This window comes from Trachypithecus francoisi, unplaced genomic scaffold, assembly GCF_009764315.1.
Source record: "Trachypithecus francoisi isolate TF-2019V2 unplaced genomic scaffold, Tfra_2.0 Lachesis_group4, whole genome shotgun sequence".
NCBI classification, from domain to species: domain Eukaryota; kingdom Metazoa; phylum Chordata; class Mammalia; order Primates; family Cercopithecidae; genus Trachypithecus; species Trachypithecus francoisi.
The window spans coordinates 103,461,247-103,475,816 of NW_022681469.1; positions in this window are offsets into that span (position 1 = coordinate 103,461,247).

Consider the following 14,570-nt stretch of genomic DNA (forward strand, 5'->3'; position numbering starts at 1 on the left):
CAGCTGTGGCCTGGCTCTCAGGGTGAACTGCCAGGGACCAGCCTGGTGTGTGTTTGCTGGGGCTGCAGGTGGGGATGACGCATTCCCCTAAGTGCCTATACAGGACGGTGGTGGCCAGCAGGCCCTGCCTGCTCAGAGAGCCCGGTGGCCGAAAGTCATCAGTACTTTCTTAGCTGTCCAGGAGAGGGAACTGGCCCTGCTGGGCTACTTCCTGGGCCCTCCTCTACATCCTTTCCTCTGAGGAACCCTGGCTCAGCATTCCAGGCTCTGGGAGGCTCCCTCACACCCATGGCTCCTGGCCCTTGGCCCCATGCCCTGGCAGGGACACTGACTCACATGAGGAGCTCTCTGGTCAGTTCCAGGGGTGTCCAACCACAGCTCTCTCTGCAGGGCTAGGATCCCCTCACCTTGAAGTTTTGGAGGGCAGACTGTTTCTCCTGCAGACCTGGCTCCTGAGGGCAGGGGGTGGCATCCCTCAGACCAGAGTCCTCTGGAACACGGCCATTTCCTTTCAGGCCACAGGCTCCTGGGTGTCTCCTGCAGACCATGTCTACTGAGGGACATACACACCACCCTCCTCCTCCCCTCCCCTGTCTCTGCCCTGCTCTGCTTGGTGCAGGGCTGTTATGAGGCTGGCGGGTGCTGGGACCCAGCCAAGAAGACTTGAGGAAAGAAGCAGAGGCAGAGCTGGCACCAGGCCACAAGGAGCCACTGAACTCAGGCCAGTGTGGCCATGCAGAGTGGCAGAGACAGGAAAACAGGCCTGTGTGGACCCAGGCATGTCCCGTGTGTCCATGATGGTGTCCGTGGCTGGGTCAGCATCTGTGCAGCTAAGGATCCATGATTTCCCAGGGGGCCCATGTGGGTAAGAGTCATCTGGGACTTTCTAATTTATCTGACATATAGTTGGATAAATGTTTAGTGTGTGTCACGTGCCAGACATTGCTCTGGGTACAGGGGAGACAGCCACGAGCCAGACAAACCAGCTCCTGTTCACATGCAGTTTCCATCTTGGTGTGAGGGCCCACAGGCTAGGTGAGGATACGCTGGCTGATGATCGAGGTATTGTGGAGTGTGTGTGTGTGTGTGTGTGTGTGTGTGGTGTGTGTGTGTGCGCGCGCTCAGCAGAAGCCCCTGCTCTGCACTGTGGCAGGAGGCCGGGGGGGATCAGGGCAAAGTGGTCAGGCAAAGCACTTTTGCCCAGGCAGGTAGGTGCCCACCAATCTCAGGAGGCTATGAGGGTCCTCAGGGTGCCACTCCACCTCCCCCTGTGTCTCCCACCCTCTCCCCCTTGTGAACGTGGCCTCTGCCTTTAATACCATTACAGCTCCATTCTTTTGAAGGAAGGCATGGCTGTCAGCAGGAGGCGCCACCAGAATGCAGGCACGGCCAGGAATGCCCATACGGAGCTCATGTGCCCACCATCTCTGAGGGGCCCTGTGGCCGTCACCTGGCCATGTGGATAAAAAGGGGAAAGGCTTGCCGCTGGAGCCCCAGGCCCAGGGATGTCTCCAACCCCTCCGCCTCCTTCTCCCTGATCTGCCACAAATCCAGGCCGACCAGAGAAGGAAGGAAGGAAGAAAGGACACAGTGTCCAGCTGGGGCCTGCTTCCTGCAACCCTGGAAGGCTCAGATTATAAGTGGCTTGCCAAGGAAAGGCAGAGCTGGCACGAAAACTCAGGACGCACCCATCCTAGAGCCCAAATGCAGTTCTCTGCCCGCCTGTCAGGAAGGGCCCCCGATGACCTGGTTACCAGACAGAAAGCCCAGTACAAAATCTGGGGGCTGCAGGCCCAGAGAGGTGCCAGGATGGGGTAGGGGGGAGGGAGGGAAGAGGGGACAGCCTCCAACAACCATGTATAATTGGGGTGGTGGGGCAGGAATGGAAGCACCGGACTGAGAGTGGGCACCAGAGGAGCTGAGGGCAGCCAGAGCCATCCCTGTGATTCCAGTGAGCCCTAGGAGACTAGGCTCCAAAGCAGGTGCTGTGTGCAGCCCAGCTCTCTTCCAGGACTTCCTGACTTGGCAGGTGCTGTCCCCTCGCCCTCTGCTGGCTCCTGGGTCCTCCCATGGACTCGGGCCGAGCCAAGCTAAATAAAGGGGCTGCCCCCACCCCCACTTCTGAGCCCTGGGCGGGGCTTAAGGCCACTGAGGCTGGTCACTGCCTGGCCCTGCTGACAGCAATGGTCTCGGCAAAGGCTTTTCCAGATGTGCCTCATTCCTGACATGCCTGGGAGACCCACGTTCCAGCCAGAGCTGGCTGTTCCCAGGACTGTCTGGGCCCCATCTCCCAGTGGGAGAGCCTTGGGCTGCATCCGGAGGAGGGTGGACGGAGCCTTGGATGTTGGCTGAGGGTCCAGACCTTGGGTGTGGCTGAGGTTATCACTGGCCAGAAGCTTCTGCTAAGTGCAGGGTAGAGGGGCCAAGGCGGGATGGACCATCCCTCTGGGGCCAGCAGGGATTTCCCACCCACAAGTCTGGCTAGGGGAAACAATGACTTCATTCCCTCCAGGAGGGCCACCAGGAAGATGGAGCTTGGGGTAGGAGGGGACTCAGACAGCAGACTGGTCCTGACCATCTAGTCACCATCAGCTCGCCCACAACTTGGATGAATTTTCCAGAATCATTCAGGCTTTCCTGAATTGGGGCAGAGAACCCTGATGGAGGGTGGGAAGAAAGGACCCAGTTCCCGAGGGTACTAGAAAGAAGGTGGTGAAAAATCAGAAAATGCTCCTCCCAGTAAATCCGTCCCAACTGACCAGTGGCTCCCGGCTCTCCTTAAAGATCCTGCACAGGGCATCCGCTGCCATCCCACTCCTGACTGACCTGCCGGCCCTGGCTCTCAGGTCACCCTGAGAGGTGGTGCAGACACAGGCCTGCACCCACAGGAGGCCATGGGCCAGATTTGGTACCAGTCTAGAGTGGTCCTTTGCATGAGGCAAGGCCAGCCCTCTCCAAGCCTGGGGGAGCAGAGGAGGGGCCCAGGCCCAGAGCACACAGACCCAGAAAAGAGATAGGATGGCCCCAGGGTCTCTCAAGTTCCTCTGACTGGAGCTCTCCACTGGCCATCCTTTTGAGGCCCTCACCACCCCTTCCTGCTCTAGACAGAGGCTCCGGCTCCATGCCCCAGGCTGGCAGTGCCTGGTTGGTGGCACCCACACTCTTCTTTCTGCCACGGTGCCGTTGCCCTCCTCCCCAGCTGCAGCAGCCCCTCCTGATCCCTCCTCCACAACAGAACCCTCGGTGAAGGCCAAGGCCGTGCTCACCCCAGGCCCACAGTCCCCGAAGCAGGGCCTAGGCCTCTGTGTTCCTGCCCACCGTGCCCTGCCGCAGAGCTGAGCACAGGGCTGGGCGTGGAGGGGGTTATCCTGGTGGCATCTGCTGACTATCTCAATCCCCCGAGAGAAGAGATAGGCACCCACCTCTCAAAGCCGGTGAATTCCTCCCTGTCTGACAGATAATTCCTGAACATTTAGGTGTCACACGATCTCTCTTAAATCAAAAGCGGATTTAGCGGGCCACCAGTGATTCACCAGAGCTGGAACAACTTAGTAATTTTCTAGGCTACTGCCTCCCATGCGCTTCTCCTCTCCCTGCCCCCACCCCCTCCTCACCCTGCCGCTGCCTGCCCTGAGCACTGGCCAGGCTTACTGTCCTAGGGGTGCAGGGATAATGTTGTACCCATTTCTTTATGGAAAGCATAGTTTTCTGATGTTTTACCATCAACTCTCCAGCAATGGTCCCTGCTTGATGCCATAGAGGATGAGCCACAGAGACAGGATGGGAAAAAGTTGCCGTCAGCCAGGCTGGGGTCCGTGAGGGCTTGAGGTGCCACATTCAGGAACGGGGGCAGAGATTTGAGAGTCAGACTGAACTCTCAGAATGAGGGTGCCCTGAGGAGACTGGGCCCTACTTCCACCCCAATTCTGTGGGAAGGAAGTCCAGGAAGGAGTGAAGTCACATTTTCCCCAGCCCTGCCCTGAGGGTGAGGAATCCCTACTGGCCGGAAAGGGCAAGCATTCCTCACTTGCAGAAAAAGCTGGGGGTGGCATCTGTGCCAGGCTGCCAGCCCACACCCTTAGGGAGGGAAGGGCAGGACAGGGGCTCTGCCTGGAATGGCCTCAGCGCTGTGGGGCCCTGGAAGGAAGCATCATGTATCTAAGTGGCTTTGGAGCACATCCTCACGCTGAGGTCCGCCTCTCTCCCGGGCCCCAGCAGCCTCCATTCTGCTCTTCCCGCCCTGGGCTCCCTCAGAAGTCTCCCATGTCGGCTTGTGAGGTTATAAAGCACCAGGATTGGGAGAAGGGGTCAGATAGCACCAGATCTCATGCCCTTCTCTGGTGCATGGGAAACTGAGGCTCGGAGAGTTTTCTGGTAGGGCAGGGTGGAGCCAGGCTGGAACCCCTGGTCTCCAGTCCTGCCTGGCCTGCTCTGCCTGCCACACCCAGCCTCTTCCTCCTTCCTTTTCTGCTTAACAAGAGGCCACCTCCTCCTCAGGCTGCAGCAAGGACTCAGAAAAGTGCCCTCCCTGATCAGGAACCAAGAGGCCTGGGCAGCCAAAAGGAATCCACAGGAGACCCTGCCTTTTACTCTCCCAGTGCCCCAGGACCTGACGTTTTTGCATCTCCAATCAAGGCCTGAGCCAAGATAGAGGCCTGTCAACCCCTCATTGACACCGCAGTCCCTGAAGAGTCAGCAGCCACTGCCTCATGGCTCTGGGCCATCTGCTGGCCTTTTGTGGTTCTCATGCTCCCCTTCCCCAGCCCCTCCCACCCCGCACCTCCAGCCAGGTGTCCCCACAGGGAGTCTCTGGGCGCTGGACTCTCGGTTCACTTCTTCCTCTCCTGAAGGCTCCCATGACAAATGTCCCCCTGGAATTAGTCCCACCCTGTCATTGGTGGCTGCTGCCTCTGTCACCTCTCACTGCATCTTCGTTGGCTCTGTCTCCTCCTGAGAGCACTGTGGCCACTGACACTGCTCCCACTGCCTCCTGGCCCAGTCTGATTTTCTGGGAGCCCTTGCCTCCTCCGGGTTCAAGCCAGCTGCTTCAAAGGCCAAAGCTTCCCTGGCTTCTTCAGTGTTCCCAGCATGCAAAGCCCAGTGAGTTTCACCTGAAGAAACAGATGCCCTGCCTGGAACAGTCTTGTTTCCCTCCTGGGCCCAATGGTGGAATGGCCTAGATGCAAGTGGCCCCAGAGCTTTGGTGAAATTCCTTATTCACTGCGCTCAGGGCTGTTCAAACAGGCCTCACCACCAGGATTCATACATTCATCTTGATGCCAATGCAATTGTAAAATTGAATCTTTAATGTCTTAATGTCTGGAGGAAAGGGCCCATGAAGGCCAAAGAACCCTGGCACACAAAAGTCAATGTGGCCCCGACACCACTGCTGCCACCACCACCACCAGCCAGCAGTGCATAGGGCGGGACTGGAGATGGGCACACTCCAGCTGTGCTCAGACGGACCATGCAACAAGCTCCAGGTGGTGGCTGGGTCCCTAACCCTCTCCTCCCTCAGGATGGGTCTGTAGTCCCTGCTGCAGGCCCTGCCAAGTCACAACCAGGCAATGGACCTGGCAATAGGCCTGGTTATCCCTTCCTCCACCTCTGACAGTGCATGGGCTTCATGTACACACAAACACATACTTGCACACACACGTGCACATGCATGGACAACACACATCTGCACACACGATGTACCACCACATTTCACACCTGTACATGTGTGCACACACATACAAACGTGTGTGCCTGAACATACACATATGAGGACACGCATGTGCATACATGCACACACGGAGTAATACACATTGTGGTCACTATCACCCCACCACCTCTGAAGCCCTGTGCCATGTACACTGCGGCCTCCACTACCTGCAGCCCTGAGCCTGTCTCTCTGGCCCGAGTGCTCACAGCAGTTGCCACCTGTGCTGCCCCTCATCCAAGGACCTCCCTCACCTTCTGTCCTCACTGAGAGCTGAGTTTAAATGGCAGAAGAGAAGCTATGAGTGTTCCTATGACTGCATTGCTTCCTGGGCCCCCTCTTGGGGACACTCTACTTGCTATGTGTGTCCTGGTCTCCATCTCCAGACAGTATCCCGAAGCCTGAGTAAGGCAGGGGCCGGGCCTGACCCAGTTCTCTGCGCACAGCCAGGTGGGGAGCAGGCCCCGTGTGCAGGCAGCTTGGGAAGGTGTTCAAAGCTGAGCGGGACCTGCCATCTGCCAGTCCACCAGGCACTGTTAGGAAGGTATGCTAGGCCACCAAGAGGAGGGATGGGGCAGGGCCACCTGTGGGACAGTGCCCCTTTGCTCTTTCTCCCCTAGGATGTTGTGGGCAGGGGCTGGGGTGGGTGAGGCCTAGAAGGGTGGAAGGAAGGGTGGGCAGGGCCTACCATTGCCCCTGTCCACCCAGAGACCCCCCTCCCTCTGACGTCCATCTGGCAAATCTATTCATGTGAAGCCAACATTCCTGGAGCCCACAGGGCCAGCAAGATCATCTCACATGGGCAGATCACTGTCTCACCTAATGAGAAAATGATGACATGGTCCCCTGCCCTGGGGCCCATCTCAGCCAGCTCCCAGCTCCCCAGCCTCACCCCAGCACACACACCTCCTGCTTTGTGATGTTGCTCTACAGGTATGCAGGTCCTGGGAAGCCACCTCATAGGCCCCCCATGCCATGTCCTCCAGGCCATCCTGTTGCCAGAGCATCGGAACATCACAGCAGCAGGATCTGCAGGCCTTTACGTCCCCATTGCACCAAAGTAAACTGAGGCCATGGGCTCAGGTAACTTCCCCAATGTCGTACACAGTGAACCAGTCTCAACCTACTCCTCCCCAGCCCCACAAACAGTAAAGTGGCCCCCAGCAGGGCATGCAGCAGAGCACAGGACTTGCCTCATGACTGAGGCAGGACCCATGTCCCTACTTCCTCCCTGAACACCCCACTCCAGGCTGGCATCAAGGGGGCCTTTGAAGAGCCAGAGCCAGATGGGGTTAGGGCCGCAGAGCCTGGAACTCAGGAAGCCTGGGTGTCCACGCCAGGCCCAGGCCCAGGAAGAAGGCTAAATACAGCACTAGCAGCAGCCTGGGTACAGGGAATGAGGGTCCCTCCCCAAGCCCTTGGTGTTCGAGAACCAGAGGCTTTGGAAGTGGCCATTTTTTAGGGCCAGCCAAGATGGAGGGGCCTGCCAGGCCTGCATCACAGGTCTGCCTTCGTCTCCTGCCCATCCCTACCCACTGAGCCTGAGGATGGGTGGACAGAGGAGGCCCAGGCCCTGGGTTTGAAGGCTGGAAGGGGGCCCAGACTCACAGACACCTGGAGTGGTGGGGAGGAGCTGATCAGGAGGGCAGAAGTCACAAAGCCTTCCAGGAGGAGGCAGAGCTTGGACTCATGGAGCCTGGGGATCTGAAGGCCTCGCAGAGGTGGCCTGGGAGTACACATGATCAGACTCTGGAATCCCCTGGATGAATCCCTGCCAAAGGGCCACTAACCTCCATGTGGGTGCTCCCCTGGTGGGGCCCTGGTCATTTTCCTGGGAAGCAGGTCCCACCGTGGGCCAGCTCTGAAGGCTGCTCCTTACATGTGGCTTCTGGGAACTCAGCCCCCTGTCCCAGTGCTGCCCTACAGGCTGCAGATCCAACACTTCCTGCACCCTCCACCTAGCGACAGCTCTTGGAGCAGAAGCGGGACTAAGGACCCACTCCCTGGGGCTGCAGTTCCTCAGGTCGACCACTCCCAGGTCTCTCGGGCCCTCCTTGCTCTTGCCTCATCCTGGCGACAGTACCTGGGCCTGGTGTGACCACACTATGATGCCCCACTCACCAGGAGTGACCAGGAACAGAACCATGAGGACGCAGTGCCATAGGAGGGTCAACTTAGTCTGTGAGGGATCAGCCAGCTCCTGGAGGGTCCCTATCCTGGGGCACAAGCTCACTATCTTTCTCATCCCTACAGACCACGACACAGAGGGTCCCCTCCCACAGCCTTCAGTCACTGACCCCGCTGGAGCAGAATGAGGGGCAAAATCAGAGCAAGGGCTGGTTTGGAAGCGATGGGGCTTGAAGGGGTGGGGCTTGAATGGGGTGGGGTTGGGCTTGACAGGGCTTCGTGGGAGGCCCCTGGTAGGGAAATCGGGATAGAAAAGGGGAAGAAGCATCACAGGTCTTATTTCACGCAGCTTTGATTTAAAAGGTCTTTGGGGGGCTGGGCGCGGTGGCTCATACCTGTAATCCCAGCACTTTGGGAGGCCGAGGTGGGCGGATCACGAGGTCAGGCGATCGAGACCATCCTGGCTAACACGGTGAAACCCCATCTCTACTAAAAATACAAAAAAATTAGCCGGGCCTGGTGGCGGGAGCCTGTAGTCCCAGCTACTCAGGAGGCTGAGGCAGGAGAATGGCCTGAACCCGGGAGGCGGAGCTTGCAGTGAGCCAAGATTGCGCCACTGCACTCCAGCCTGAGTGAAAGAGCGAGATTTCGTCTCAAAAAAAAAAAAAAAAAAAAAGTCTTTGGGGATTCCATCAGTGCTTCTCAGACTATAATGTGAGCATAAACACCCGGGGGTATTGTTAAAATGCAGACTCTGCTTCAGGAGGGCCGTGTGAGACCTGAGATTATGTATTTCTAACAAACGCCCAGGCAATGCCAATGCTGCTGGTCCCAGAACCACACTTTGAACACTAAGGGACTGAATTACAAGAAAAACTCCTAACAACAATCTAGTGAAAATAAAACCAAAGAGAGGAAGGAAACTGCTCGTGGCACCAGAGACAGATTGCCATTGAGCATCACTTTCCATCTGTGCTTCCTGGAAGTCATGGCAAGAAAGAAGGAAGTATTTACCAACTCTTACTCTCTGATAGCAGAGACAGCTGCCTGTCATTAATAGGAAGTCTTTTCCCCAATTCTGGCCATCCAGGGAATTGATCAAGCAGAGATTTGAAAAGCCAGCGGTAGCAGGGCTTTCGATGGAAAGGACTCAGACCGGGCACCTCAGTAGGGCGAATCCCTGATGCGGAGTCGTCGTGGTTCTGATAACACAGTGCCCGGTGCCCCGCCTGAGCTAGTACCAGGGTCAATGCCCATAGGAACCATCCTTCCACCACTTGCTGGCTCAGATGCTAGTGGACTCAAATGCCCCTGCCAATGGAGGAACCCTGGAGCTGTGATGCTCTACCATGCAGCCCTGGTGGGTAGGGGTGGGCAGCTGGGACCAGGCCTGAGCCACAGGAAGGGGTGAGGTGGATCTCTGGGCAGCGGAAGAGCCCCACCTCTTTCCAGTAATCGGGAAAGGCTTCCTGGAGTAGGGAACATGGCAGACAGATTTGTTTGTATAAAGAAAGGGAGGTGGTTTGGGGAGAGGAAGGTCCAAGCAGAAAGAGGGCTAGGAGGGGTGGGCTTCTAGCCACAGCAGGAGCAGGGGAGGTTCCCTCACTGCCCCTCTCCCCACGGTTGGCTCTGACTCTCAGGGAGGAGCTGGTGGAGCGGGGATGGCATGCTGCCGCCAGGATGTGGCCACGTGAGCCTGTCTTCTCTGCATAGACTGAATTGGAGCCATGGAGATGCTCTGCTTCCCACTCCTGGGTTGGTGCAGATGAGGAGGACAGGCTCTGCCTCAGGAGCACCGGGCTGGGATGCAGAGGTAAAGATGTAGGGGCTCTGCCTTCAGGGAGTCCTACACCACCCAAATCTGTCCAAGTGGGAGCCAGGGCTGAATGAGAAGTTCACACAATGAGGGCCTCTGAAGACAACTGTGAGCATAGCCATGAGCAGGGGAGACCTGGCAACCTCGTGCCATGAGGCCCTGGGGAAGTCACTGCCCCGGCCTGGGTTGTTCAAGCCTAAAATAGGTTTATTCTTATGACAGGCCAGCCCAAAAGGCCTTGGGCATCATCATGGCCTCAGGCAGGTGTCAGGGTGAGCACTGCTGAGTCCCACAGGTCTTGGGTTCTCAGCTTTCCCCACTCTCACTTCTCAGGGACACGTGCCTCTCTTCCCAGCCTCCTTTGTGGAGATAGCAACGTGCAGGACCCAAACAACTTTCCAGAAAAGGAAATGGAAAATCCTTAGACAAATAAACCCAAGGTGTGTCTGCCTTAGCTGGGAAGAAGGAAAAAGTGCTTGGCATTTTCTGTGGTGGCTTAGAGGCAATAGGAAGTGGGTTTTGCAGGAGGCACTGGGGCTGCGTCACGTTCGCGGGCTGGCTGCCTTCTAGGTGGGCCAGACAGGGGCACTGACCCATCTCTCCCTCCGGACTGCTTGTCAGGGGTGTGGGGAGGGGTCTGAATTGAAGGAAAGGCTGGGCTCTCACACAATAGCACACGGGTATAGAAACCAAGACACTCACACATTTTTCCAGAGTCCCCAAAGTAAGTCTCAGGAAATAAAGGAAGATAGGACAGGAGGGGTTCCAGGAAGCCCCACCCTCTCCTCTGCCCTGCTTGGGGGCCTTCCAGAATCCCAGCAAATCCTCTAGGAGGCGAGGAACGAGCAGGGAGAGTGTGGGCACTTAGCATCTGTTAGCCTCAGGCCCTGAGCAAGCACCTGGCTGGCTGAGCCTCAGTTTCTTTATCTGTCACCAGGGAGGTGTGAGTGCCAGGCTTGTTAGGGGCTGCACACAGTGTCTGCCCCTGTTGCCCTCCATCTCAGTCTCAGGAGTGGTCACTGCTGGGAATGCTGGCCCAGCCGCTGTGCAGTGTCTCCTCATCAATCACCTCCTTTCACAAGCAGGGAACCAAAGCCCAGAGTGGGGAGGAACAGCCTTAAGGGGGCAAGCAGAGAAGAAGCCATTTATCAAGCTGACCCAGGAGCAGCTATGGGGCCTGGAGAGCCAGAGAAAGGAGAAGAGGGCCTTGCCTTTCAGGGCTGGGTTTGGAAAGGTACAGGGAGGGACTGACTTCCAGGGGTCAGTACACAGAGACAATGCCCAGCAGGCCTCGCTGCATCACAGCATCTCATATGGTCACCCTTCCCGAATCTCACTGAGGTGAACTTGCCCCAACCCCTGCACCCTCCTATCAGTTCATGGCAAAAGAACCAACACTTACTGGGCACCTACTAAGCACAGGCGCTCTTCTAGGGACCTTACACTTAATCCTCACACCAATCTTATGAAGTTTATGCTGTTATTATTCCCATTTTACAGACAGGGAACTGAGGCTCAGAAAGGTCACTGTGTGTGTGTGTGTGTTTTGTAACTTAGCTAAGGTGACACAACTGAGAGGTTGGAGCTAAGATCTAAACTCAGGTGGTCCAAATTCCAGTACAAGCTTGTAACCACTCCATCATCCAACCCAAGCCCCTTTTCTCACAGCCCACACCCCATGGTAGGTTCAGCAAGGATCTCCAAAACCAAGAGAGAGAGAATGGCAGACAGACTTGGGCCCCTGATCCACAGGTCCAGGACAAGGGCCCACAACAACAGCAGACACAGGAAGAGGTATGGGTCTATTCTGGGGCTGGGAACTCGCCTTCCTGCCTAATAAGAGATTTCTGGTTCCTAGGAGATAAACAGTCTCCATAATACCAACTGGGACCACCAAGAGCTGGGGAAACTAAGTCTCTGCATGGGCAGGGGCCCGACTCAAGGCCACCTAGGGACTGAAAATCATCCTGCCAGCCTGGCTGTCTTCCGCAATTGACTTGGAGGTGGGAGCCAGCCAGTCCAGTCCACTTGGCCCAAGGTCACCAATGGCATGGAAAACAATAGGCAGTGGGTCCAGCCATGGCCAGAGTCAGAACAAAGCCCTGGGCACTTCCTCGAATTGAGGCCCCCTCCTTCATGGCTTGCCAAGGCAGGGGGGCAGAGGAAGCCTTCCTTCATCATGTGGCAGGGATGTTTTGCAAAGATGCTCTCAGGAGAGCTGCAGCCACCAGTGCTGACAGAGGAGTAGGCAGAGGGAAACGCTGCTGGATGCGAGATCTGCCTGCCAGGAAGCAGGGAAGAGAGCGCGGACTTGGGTACGGGTTCATGGACCCCACCACCTTGCTCCTTTGGTTGAAGCTCTAAAAGGCAGGATGTCTCTGGGAGGCCAGCACAGGAGGATCGCTTGAGCTTAGGAGCTTGAGAACAGTCTGGGCGACAGAGAAAGACCTTGTCTCTACTAAAATAAATTTAAAAATTAGCGAGGCATGGTGGCACACACCTGTAGTCCCAGCTACTTGGGAAGCTGATTTAGGAGGATTGCTTGAGCCCAGGAGCTCAAGGCTGCAGTGAGCTGTGATTGTGCCACTGTACCTCCAGCCTGGATGACCCTGTCTCAAAAAAAAAAAGAAAAAAAGAAAAAAAAAGCAGGCTCTCTCACACCCGATCCTCCTCTCCACGGTCCCGGCTAAGAAGTTAGCATCTTCCTTCTGATCTGTCCTCCACATTTGTTGCCATATCAGTCTTCCGAAATAGCTTGGACCCATCACTGCCCTGCTCTGAAACCCTCCATGGCTCCCTAGTACTCACAGCTCAAGCTCCTTAACCCGACATTCAAAGCCCTTCAGGATCCAGCCCTGACATCCTTAACCTTCCCACCACCCCTAGAGTCCCCAGGCCCCTTGCCCCTGAAAACTCAGACCCTCTGCTTATCCTACCTGGAATGCTCTCTGCCCCTCCCACAACCCACTTTACTTCAGGGTCCAGTTTCAATTCTCCCCCTTCAAGAAGCTTTTGACTGCTCCAGCCCACCAAGAGGATTCTCCTCATCTGAGCTCCATCCCCCAAATACAATCTAAGAAGGATCTGAGCCTGGAGTTTGAAGGGCAGGGTGGTGGGAGATCAATCAGTAACAGAACAATCCTCCCTCAGACGCCAGTTCCTGTGTACGGCAGTTCTTGATTACGAAACTGTCCTGATATAATTATTAATAGCACTCCTCAGGGTCAGTCCTTGTGCTGGGGAGGGGAAGGGCAAGCCCAGGGATGGTGCCAACCCTGGGCTCCCCACAGAGCAGGCACAGGGAGGTGGAACCGCGAGTGCTGTACTTATCGCAGAGGGAGGCGGGACTTTGCTGAACCTCAGACAGGCCTTAAGCAGAAAATGCCAGATAAACAACCAGGATCGCCCTTATCAAGGGCCACAGGAAAGGCGCCAGGTTTAATCTCAAAGCCACACCTGGAACCAACGGTTTGGAGCCTCAGGCAGCACCTTCCCACCCTGACACCCAGCTGCCGAGGCTTTCTGCCTGGAGTGGGTGTGAGCAGGGGAGGGGCCTCAAAGTGGGCAGATGGAGCTTTGGGCTTGTCCTCCCATGGGGGAGGGAGGGAGGGAGGAAGGAGTCCCGGGCCCAGGGGTAAGGAAACAGCAGTAGAGGTGCACAGGGGTGTGTGTGCATGTGTTTGTGTTTGCTTGTGTATATGTGACAACAGAGGAACCTGTGGCCAGGTGATCGACACCCTCTAACTATTAAGACATAGGCTTGTGAAAGAGGGGATAAGATTGAGTCCTGTGGGCACTCAGAGGGGAGGACTTGAACTTTCAGCTGGGTAATCCAGGAGGGCTTCTTAGAGGAGGGGCCTTGGAGCTGGCCTTGTGGGATGGGTAGGATTTGACAGATGGACATGGGGAGCCAGAGGGCAAGGACCCAGGTGAATCAAAGAACACCAGGGAAGGCTGCAGGCAGCCAGGGGCAGCTGGGGAAGAGGCTGCTGAGGTCTGTTGTGGGTGAGGTGTGGGGCTGGAGAGGAAAGCAGAAGGGGAGGCAAAAAGGGAGGCAGGTTGGAATCACCCCCACCCCCATCAGATTTATTCCATCCAGCCCCAAGACCATCTGGTGGTCTGGTCTCCAAGAGACCCCTGTGGAAAAGAAATGCCCAGGAGGGCTCTTAACGATTCCTGTCTGGACCTCGGTTTCCCCATCTGTATGAAGAAGGCCTTCAGTGACTTCTTGGAGGAACAGGACACAGGACGGATGAGTATTTTGCGGGAAAATGAGCGGGAGAAAGGAAGGAAGCGCCACAGTCTGGAAGATGGTGTGAAAAGGAAGGGCAGGAAAGGCCACCCACAGGCATTGGTAGCCACTGGCCCTTGACCAGCAGGGTCCTGATCCCTCTCTGTGCATAACAGGTCTGCATAACAGGTCTGCCAGGAGCACACGCGCAGGCATTACAGCAGCGTTCTGCCTGGCCCCTCCCCCACCCACCTATCAGCCCACCCCCTCATCCTGGAGTTTGCATTAAGCAATCTCTATTATCACAAATGCCTGGCATTTTTGCCTGGTAATTAAAGCTCCTACAGCTCCATGAGGATTAGTGCATGATTAGGGAGTAGGGCAGACTGTGGTGGGTGGAGAAATACCTGCAAATAGACTTGGCAGCCTGACTGCCTCCTGCAAATTTTAGGATCCCCTAAGAGCTCAGTGGCCATGTAAGCATGGTCCACTGGGCCTCCAGTTGCAAAGGCCACCAGCCATCTTTCACTTCCATCCCCTCAACGTGCTCTCAGCCTCTGCCCCACACCCCACCCTCCTGCCAGGGAGAGAGAGGTCTGAAGCAGCACACTGAGAAGTTCTCCTCTCCCAGGAAAACGTCCCAGCCCCAGACCATCGTCTGAGGCCCTCTCCTGCTCTTTGCCTCCACTCAT